Consider the following 9962-nt stretch of genomic DNA (forward strand, 5'->3'; position numbering starts at 1 on the left):
AAGGGAATAAATAAATAAATAAATATTTTAAAAGATAAATAATAAAATAAACTGGGAGAAAAGAAAGACAAGTTTTTGGAGTGCTAGGTGGTTGCACAACTGGAAAAACACAAGTTACTATGCATAAGGACCCTGCTTCAAGTCCCCGACCCCCACCTGCAGGAGGGTGGGGAGGCTTCACAAGCAGTGAAAAGAAGGAAGGAAGAACATTCCATTCTGAATGAAGAAGGAAGGAAGGAGGAAAAGTTTGAGGCCTAGTTTTCCTATGTGTACAAAGTCCGAATTTTTACTTTGTTTGTTTGCCAGATCATTGCTTAGCTCTGGCTTATGGTGGGGGAGGTGGGGAATTGAACCTGGGACCTAAGAGCCTCAGGCATGAGAGTCTCTTTGCATAACCATTATGCTATCTACTCCTGCCCCAAAGTCAGAATTTTTTAAAAGGAGCATTTTTTTTCTCTTCAAACTTAACAATCGTTCGGGCTGAATTCCATTTTCAAAAGTAACCTCTTTGCTCTTCAGCCTTTTTCTTGATTAATAAATAACACTTTCAGGGAAGCTCTCCACTAATATTTCTTTTCGGTTTTTTTTGTTTTTGTTTTTGTTTTTTTGCCTCTAGGGTTTTATCATTGGGGCTCGGTGCCTGCACTACAAATCCACTGTTCCTGGAGGCTATTTTTTCCCCTTTTGTTGCCCTTGTTGTTTATTGTTGTTGTTATTATTGTTGTTGTTATTGCTGTTGTTGTTGTATGGGACAGAGAGAAATCGAGAGAGGAGGGGAAGGCAGAGAGGGTGAGAGAAAGACACCTGCAGACCTGCTTCACCACCTGTGAAACAACTCCCCTGCAGGTGGGGAGCCAGGGGCTCGAACCGGGATTTTTACACTGGTCCGCTTCACACCACAGGTTCTTAACTTGATGCACTACCGCCTGACCCCCTCCATTAATATTTCAAACCTGTGTCATCCAGAGTGGGCCACCTACAAACCTATGGTAAGAATCTAGTACGTATTTTTCCTCCATATTTCTTTCCATTCTAATATAATCACAACCAGCAAGTACATATATGTATGTACTTACATATATACATACACTTGTACATAACTGTTACTGTTTTACACAAATGAAAGGACATTATTTTCTTTTCTCTTTCATTAATACTTTATAGAAATCTTTTCCATCAACCAGTATTTCTCTTAATTCATTCCTAATTAGCATTGCATATTTTGGCCTATATCATTCTGTAATCTATTCAACTGTCCTCCTAGGAAACTTCTTAGCCACTAGCAGTGCCACAATAACAGTATTTAAGCATATTTCAAACACGTGTGAGTTTTCTGAGCTGAATGAATTTTAATGCCCAGTATTACATATGCTGGAGCTGAATAGTGCTTAGCCTTTCTCACTTTCGTAAAAGAAATAATTAAAAAATAAAATAGCAATATGTTTTACCCAAAGGAATTCAACTAAGAAAATAGTTATCATAATCAGATAATAACTAATTCCTGCAGTTTTCAATCAGCTATTCATTTACATTTTGTAAGCTTAGTATATGTTGATTCTTTTTATTTTTTAATAATCACTCTCATGTTCATTTTTTTTTAACTTTTTAAACTTTAATGTTTATGTTATTTGATAGAACAAAGAGAAATTGAGACGATTTCCACTCGAAGATTTCCCCCTGCAGATGGAGGAAACCAAGGGCTTGAACGCGGGTCCCTGTGCATCGTAATATGTGCACTTAACCAGGTGCACCACCACATGGCCCCTTATTTGTTCATTCTTCTTTTTTTTTTTTTTATTTAAGAAAGGATTAGTGAACAAAAGCATAAGGTAGGAGGGGTACAACTCCACACAATTCCCACCACCCAATCCCCATAACCCACCCCCTCCCATGGTAGCTCTCCCATTCTCTAGCCCTCTGGGAGCATGGACCCAGGGTCATTGTGGGTTGCAGAAGGTAGAAGGTCTGGCTTCTGTAATTGCTTCTCCGCTGAACATGGGCGTTGACTGGTCGGTCCATACCCCCAGTCTGCCTCTCTCTTTCCCTAGTAGGGTGGGTCTCTGGGGAAGCTGAGCTCCAGGACACGTTGGTGGGGTCTTCAATCCAGGGAAGCCTAGCCAGCATCCTGATGACATCTGGAACCTGGTGATTGAAAAGAGAGTTAACATATGAAGCCAAACAATTTGTTGAGCAATCATGGATCCCAAGCTTGGAATAGTGGAGAGGAAGTGTTAGGGAGGTACTCACTGCAAACTCTAGTGTAATCCTGCTTTCAGGTATATATTTTGCAGTAGTTTATGGATACGTGTGCACATAAGCTCTCTCTCACAGAAACTGGCGTATATCTAGGTTATGGGACTTTGTTAGAAAGTGAACTACCTTTGTTCATTCTTCATTACACTCCTATGTCCTGTATCCTTATATCTGTTTAAGTCTTTTAAAATGTAATATTTAAGAGAGATAATTGTAAAGTATACCATCATGTACATTATTTACTTTATCTTTAAGATAGGATAAAATTTGCAGTCCTATTTTATTTCATGATTCTTATACTTGGGAAATCCTTAACATGAGCTGTTAAAATCATTAAGCCAATGTCCTCGATTTAATCTTTAAGGGTGACCAGCCAGTATTGAGTCACTGTAATCTTCTGGGTCAGACAGGAAAAGAATTGACGTCGTTACAAAATACCACTGCGTAAGTGTCTTTTGAGAAAATGGCAGCTATATGTGCACAGCTGAGTAATGAGAAGTGATGGACATTGATCCCCAAGCAGGTAAGTTGAAGGCCTTGGCACCTGGCATCACACCCTTAGCTGTGCTCTGTGAACTGTCAAGGATCCATGACACAATTTCTCTGACATAACACATCTCAGGCAGTTGTCAAGATGTTTCCTGTCGCCAGAGAATCAACCAACCTATTAGGAATGATAATTTGGCACGTGCTATGCTCAAGGGACAAATGCAATAAGGGATGTTTCATACAAAGGGGCTTCCACCGTGAGCCAGTAATGTTGATCTGCGGCTAAAAACAGGGATGCGTAAAAATAAACCTTCAACTTCTCACCCTGAACAATGAAGATGTTTTCCAGAAAACTCCCTACAATCTAAACAGCCTCAGAGGTCACCGACTCCTTTCTCCAGCTTTTACTTGGAGGAAAAAAAAAAAAAAAAGGAAAAACAAAACACTTTTTAAAGAATCAACTGACCTACTCAGCATATGTCACTAAGCTATAACACTAACTGTTCAAAAGAGAAAGATGACTATCACTCATATACCTGAGTATCCAAGGTCCCAGGTTCAATTCCTGTCACCACCATAAGCCATAACGAAACAGTGCTGTGAAGGGTGGAGAGGGAACCTAACAGTCTTGTTGGCTCTTGACAAACAAGAAAGCTATTACTAGCATTAACTTAATAATCTATGTGAATATAAATACATCTATGTCTGAAATTAATGTTAGTCTCATTTAAAGAACTATGGATAAAGCATAGCCAGATTCTAATCACATACTCATTTTCTCTCCATCCTTCTCTACCACTCTCAGTCTCCCCCTTTTAAGTCAAAGGGAGGAAGAAGTTAAGATGATTGATTATCTGAGACAACACTAGTCTAGGTCATTTCAGGGTCTGTAATATTGTGTACAAGCAAATCCAAGAACCAGCTATAACTGAAACAGGTCAGATCTCAAGCTAATTTAATATTAAAATAAGCCTTAAGGGGCTGGGCAATGAAACACCTGGTTGAGCACACACATTACTATGATCAAGGACCCAGGTTTGAGCCCCTGCTCCCCACCTGCAGAAGGGATGCTTCATGAGCAGTGAAGCAGGTGTCTATTTTTCTTTCACCCTCTCTATCTCCCTCACCCCTCTCACCTTCTCTTTGTCCTATAAAATAAAATAGAAAGAAAAAAGGGAAGGAAGGAAGGAAGGAGGGAAGGAAGGAAGGAAGGAAGGAAGGAAGAAGGAAGGAAGGAAGGAAGGAAGGAAGGAAGGAAGGAAGGAAGGAAGAAGGAAGGAAGGAAGGAAGGAAGGAAGGAGGAAGGAAGAAGGAAAGAAGGAAGGAAGGAAGGAAGGAAGGAAGGAAGGAAGGAAGGAAGGAAGGAAGAAAGAGAGAGAGAGAAAGAGGGGGCAGGTGGTGGCACACCTGGTTAAGCGCACACATTAAGGTGCGCAAGGACCTGGGTTCAAGCCCCTGGTCCCCACCTGCAGGGGGAAAGCTTCACAAGTGGCGAAGTAGGGTTGCAAATGTCTCTCTGTATCTCTCTCCATTCCTCCTCCCCACTCAGTTTCTTTCTGTCTCTATCCAATAATAAATAAATAAAAATATAAAAAAGAAAGGAAGGAAGAAAACAGATTCCCTCATGCACTGCTTAAGGTTAACTTTACACGAATTGACATAGAGGGTAAAAGGTTGGAAAGCTTCACATGAAGTTATTAATATGACAATACTGTGGCATGTTTGTGTCTCTAACCCAAATTTCATACTTTTTCTTTCCTTCCTTTCTCATTAATTAAAACAATATACCATATATTTTAAACAGAAGTTTATATTTATTGTTCAGTAGTGTTGTGTTTTTAAGTGCAGAATCAGAAGAGGTAATAAAAAAAAGGTGGCGTATGGCACCAAAGTAAAGAACTTTAAGGGGAGGAGGGGCTTTCCAATCCTGGTGCATGATGGTGGAGGAAGACCTAGGTGGGGAGTTAAAATATCTTGCAGAAAACTGAGAAATTTTGCACCTGTACCAACAACTGTATTTATTGTTTACTATAAACCATTATTCCCCCCAAATAAAAAAATTAATTATTAAAAAAGAGTTTGCCTTAAAAAAAAAAAAAAGCACCAGTATAGCTACAGGCCCTTTGAAATATAACTAAAATATGCCTACTAGCTATCTACAAAATGGAGAACCCTCCAACACTTCATCTGCACTATTCTAGCCTTTAAGTCCCTGATTGTTCAAGAATTTGTTTGGCTTTGTATGTTAACTCTCCTTTCAACCACCAGGTTCCCAGATGCTAGCATGATGCTGACCAGACTTCCCTGGACAGACAACACCACCAATATGCCTTGGAGCTCCACATCCCCAGAGCCCTTCCCCACTAGGGAACAGAAGAGACAGGCTGGGAGTATGGATCAACCTGTCAACACCCATGTTCAGCGGGGAAGCAGTTACAGAAGCCAGACCTTCAACCTTCTGCATCCCACAATGATCTTGGGTCCATACTCCCAGACGATTAAAAAATAGGAAAGCTATCAGGGGATGGATGGGATATGGAGGTCTGGTGGTGGGAATTGTGCGAAGCTGTACCCCTCTTATCATATGGTTTTGTCAGTTTCCTTTTTATAAATAAAAAATGTAAAAAAAAAAAAAAAAGTTTGCCTTGTACAAGGAACCTGATTCCTCCACCTGCAGGAGAAAAGCTTCATGAGTGGTGAAGCAGTGCTGCAGGTGTTTCTCTGGACCTCTCCCCCCACTTTCATCAAAGCTTATCTCTGATTCTATTCAGTAAATAAATAAATGTTAAGTAAATAAATTCAGGAATAGTAGCCCATAGCAGCACCAGGAAGTGGTACAATGGATAGAACATTGAACTTGAAAACATGAAGTACCAAGTTTAATTTCTAGCATCACATGTACCAGAGTGACACTCTTGTTGTATCTCTCTTGTTAATAAAAAGTCTTTTGTCTTTAAGTGTAGGGATAAAGGCAGCAGAAGACCCATGGCTTCACCATTACAAGTCTTGGAAATTTTATGTCTGAACTTGACTTTCTCAAGATCAACACCCACGTTTAGGCCCAGATGATCTCTGAAATCTCCTTCCCTGTTTTTACGATTTAGGGAGAAAGTGTTTCATATTGCTAATTAGGGTTTCTCATCCAGTAATATTTGTGCTTCTATCACTGCAAGACCAACAAACCAACTATGATTTAAAAAATGTTGCTTTGCACCAATAATATCAAACTCCTTCCTTAGTAAGTATAGGCTCTCTAGTGATTAGACAAATAAGAGAGAACCCACACCTTTTTGGAATATAAAATAACAAACTGGTGTAGTAAATTCTTCCTATTTCCATCAAGGAATGCTTCTACCCTCTCTCCTTGAAATTGGGCTCATATTTTCAAACTTATCCTTCTTTTCCCTGAAGATATGATTTATACCTTCCATTAGCCATGAGTTTTATCAGAACCCTTGTACCCTGTCTAACAAGCTTATAAGTCAGCTTTTATTCACCAAACATCTGATGTACGAAGAAGGAAAAGAAGTCATACATTCTAAAGATGGAGAAGGTTCTCAGTCAACCTTGAAACGTTGTCAAGCCTAATTGAAAGTGTCAGCTATGGTAAAATATCTCCAGAATTGACTCCATCTTGACCACTGGAGATGAAAATGCAGAGAATAATTCAAGAGACCTATGTCTGAGAACACAGTGCTGAAATTGTCTGTGAAACCCCAGAGTCTGAGTTCTTTTTTATTTAGTTATTATTATTATTATTATTTTATTATTATTTTTTTATTTAAGAAAGGATTAATTAACAAAACCATAGGGTAGGAGGGGTACAATTCCACACAATTCCCACCACCCAATCTCCATATTCCACCCCCTCCCCAGTAGCTTTCCCATTCTCTATCCCTCTGGGAGCATGGACCCAGGGTCATTGAGGGTTGCAGAAGGTAGAAGGTCTGGCTTCTGTAATTGCTTCCTCGCTGAACATGGGCGTTGACTGGTCGGTCCATACTCCCAGTCTGCCTCTTAACTAGAGTTTACCATTCTGTGGTCCTGTAGCCAAGTTAGATACTTGTAATCAGAATTGCTTTAATAAAAAAAAAAAAAGAAAGAAAGAAAGAAAGAAAGAAAGAAAGAAAGAAAGAAAGAAAGAAAGAAAGAAAAGGAAAAGAAAGGAAAGGAAGAAAGAAAGTGATAAAGAAAAGGAAAAAAGTAGGGCTGGGAAATAACATAATGCTTATGCAAAAAGATTTTCATGCCTTAGGCACCAAAGGTCCAAAGTTCAATGCCCCCTATACCATAAACGAGACCTGAATAGTGCTTTGACAAAAAATAATTTTGTCCATACTCCCAAAGGGATAAAGAAGAGCGAAGATTCTAATGGAAGTGGACAGGATAAAGAACGCTGGTGGTGGAAATCGTATGAAATTGTACCTCTCTTAACCCACAATCCTGTCAATCATTATTAAATCACTAATAAAATAAATTTTAAAAAGGCAATAATAATGCATTGGAGCAAAGATCAATCATGTTTCATTAGCGTGTGTGTGTCTAGAATATGTGATGTATGAAAGTGTTCTGAGTCACAAGCAAGAAGTTTGTTTCCATTTAAAGATAAATCAAATCAGCTTTGTGACTAAGATATACAAGCCAATGGAAGGGAATTAATGTTCCCTGGGAAGATATGGGGAAGGTTAACCTTGCATTTCTATAGGGGGCCAGGTAAACTTAAGTCAAAAGGGAAGACAAAATTAGCTTATCTTCCTGATAAGCTTCAAGCACTTCCCTCAGAGAACCCACCTCTTTTCTTATTTTAATTATATTTATCTAAACACCCCTCCCTTTTTCCTTTTCTTTATTTATTTTTCTCTTTTCTTACTTTTTTTTTGGGGGGTGGGGGGGTGGAGACAGATTAACTGTATATGTGTCCATACAACTTCATACCAAGAAAAATGTATATACTTTTCAATACTACTTTACTGAATCAGAGGTTTTTATTAAAAATCTGTTTAATTCTTCCTTTCCTTATTTTGCTTTAATTTGTATTAGAACCAGGAAATGCAGAAAATATAGGTTACTGGGTTGCTTTTGTTTTGTATTAGCACCCCTGGTTTCCTAAAACCAAACATTCAAATCTTGGCTCTGTCATTCATAAGCTGTGTAACCCAGAACCTCCACTTCCCTGTACTTCATCCCCCACTGGAAAATATCTGGGTTGGGGTCCAAACTGTGGCACACCTCGTTACATTAGCACTCACATTGCAATGCTCAAGGACCCAGGTTCAAGCCCCTGGTACTCACCTGCAGGAAGAAAGCTAGAGCTGCAGGTGTCTCTGTTCCTCTCTATTTCCCCCTCCCCTCTCAATTTCTCTCTGTCTTTATCCAGTAATAAATAAATAAATAAATTTTAAAAAGGAATGCCACTGATTTAAAAGTAATAATGATAATCAAATATCTGGGTTGTAAAAATAAAATGAGAATATCCCTGCAATGTCTAGTTAAACAACCTTGGTCACTACAAACAACCTTGGCACTACCCACTATCTAGGGAATATGCTCTTAAAAGATGTTTCTCTAGTTTCATGGACTTACATTCACTTGAGAAATAGGAAGGTGTGCTCTCAGTAAACATATTTTAGGCATCATGTTGGCATAGTGGGAGGGAAATGCAGCAAACACTTGTCATATCTAATTACACCTTGAGTGGCCTTGGCCAATTTAATTAACATCTGAATCACTGTTTCCCCTTCTCAAAAATGAATATCTAATACCCATTGGATTGGAGATGATGCTTACAAAGTATTAACCAGAATGCATTGAATCCAGGTAATTTTCTCCTTCCCTTCTGTAAACAATATCCTAGGGAGAGAAAAAAAAAAAAAGGTCATCTTAATTCTAAAGGCCCTCACCTGCATTCCAAAAGTCTTAGGTAATTACTTCAAAGTCAGTCAGGCTGTGACCCACAATTCTGGCCTTCCCTGAGAAAATGTTACATAAAAAGGTAACTTGCCCATAAGGCAAAAAAAATAATAAATTTGTGCAGTAAACTATTTTCCAGATCCACAGTACAAATCCTCATTCCCATTGGAATTATCCTGTTAGAATTGAACCTCTGTACTTAATAAAATGGTTTATTTGTTTTTTGTTTTGTTTCACTTTTTTTTTTTTTTTTTTTTTTACCAGAACTCAGCTGTGACTTATGATGGTACAGGGGACTGAATTTGGGACTTTGGAGCTTCAGGCATGAAAGACTTTTTGCATAAATCTTGTGATATCTCCCATGCTCAACAACATAAATTCAAAATTTTTTAATTATTTATTTACTATTGGATAGAGACAGAGAGAAATTGAGAGGGATGTGGGAGATAGAGAGGGAGAGAGACAGAGACCTGCAGTCCTGCTTCACCACTCGTGAAGCTTTCCACCTGTAAGTGAGGGCCAAGGGCTTCAACCTGCGCACAGTCCTTGTGCACTGTAATGTGTGTGCTTGACCAGCTGTACCACTGCCTGGCCCCTTCAAAGTGTTTTTTAAAAAATAGTTTAAAAATCCATAATTCCTTGGTGCAAAGTGCAAGGACGGGCATAAGGATCCCGGTTTGAGGCCCTGGCTCCCCACCTGCAAGGGCGTTGCTTCACAAGCAGTGAAGTAGGTCTGCAGGTGTCTATCTTTACCCCTCTCTGCCTTCCCCTCCTCTCTCCATTTCTCTCTGTCCTATCCAACAACAATGACATCAATAACAACAATAATAATAACTACAACAAGACAACAAAAGGGAATAAATATTTAATTTTTTTTTTAAATCTATAATGCTTCTTACAGAAATTATTTTTAGCTATTATATTGCAATCTTTGTTCTCATAGTTTCCGCCCAGTACTAAATGATTTATATTCTACATTTTTTATTTATTGATTTATTTATTCACGAGTGATATATATAGAGAAAAAACCAGATATAACTCTGGTACATGTGCTGCCGGTGATTGAACTCGGGACCTTATATTTGAGAGTCCAGTGCTATATCCACTGTGCCACCTCCTGGACCACTATATTCTACATTTTAATGTGGTATTTGTTGTTGTTTTCTATTGTTTTTATTTTTCTTTCTTTTTTTTAAGATTTTATTTATTTATTTATTTGAAAGATAGGAGAAGAGAGAAAGAACCAGACATCACTGTGGCACATGTGCTTCTGGGGATCGAACTCAGGACCTCATGCTTGAGAGTCCAAA

Source organism: Erinaceus europaeus, chromosome 1 (assembly GCF_950295315.1).
Source record: "Erinaceus europaeus chromosome 1, mEriEur2.1, whole genome shotgun sequence".
NCBI classification, from domain to species: domain Eukaryota; kingdom Metazoa; phylum Chordata; class Mammalia; order Eulipotyphla; family Erinaceidae; genus Erinaceus; species Erinaceus europaeus.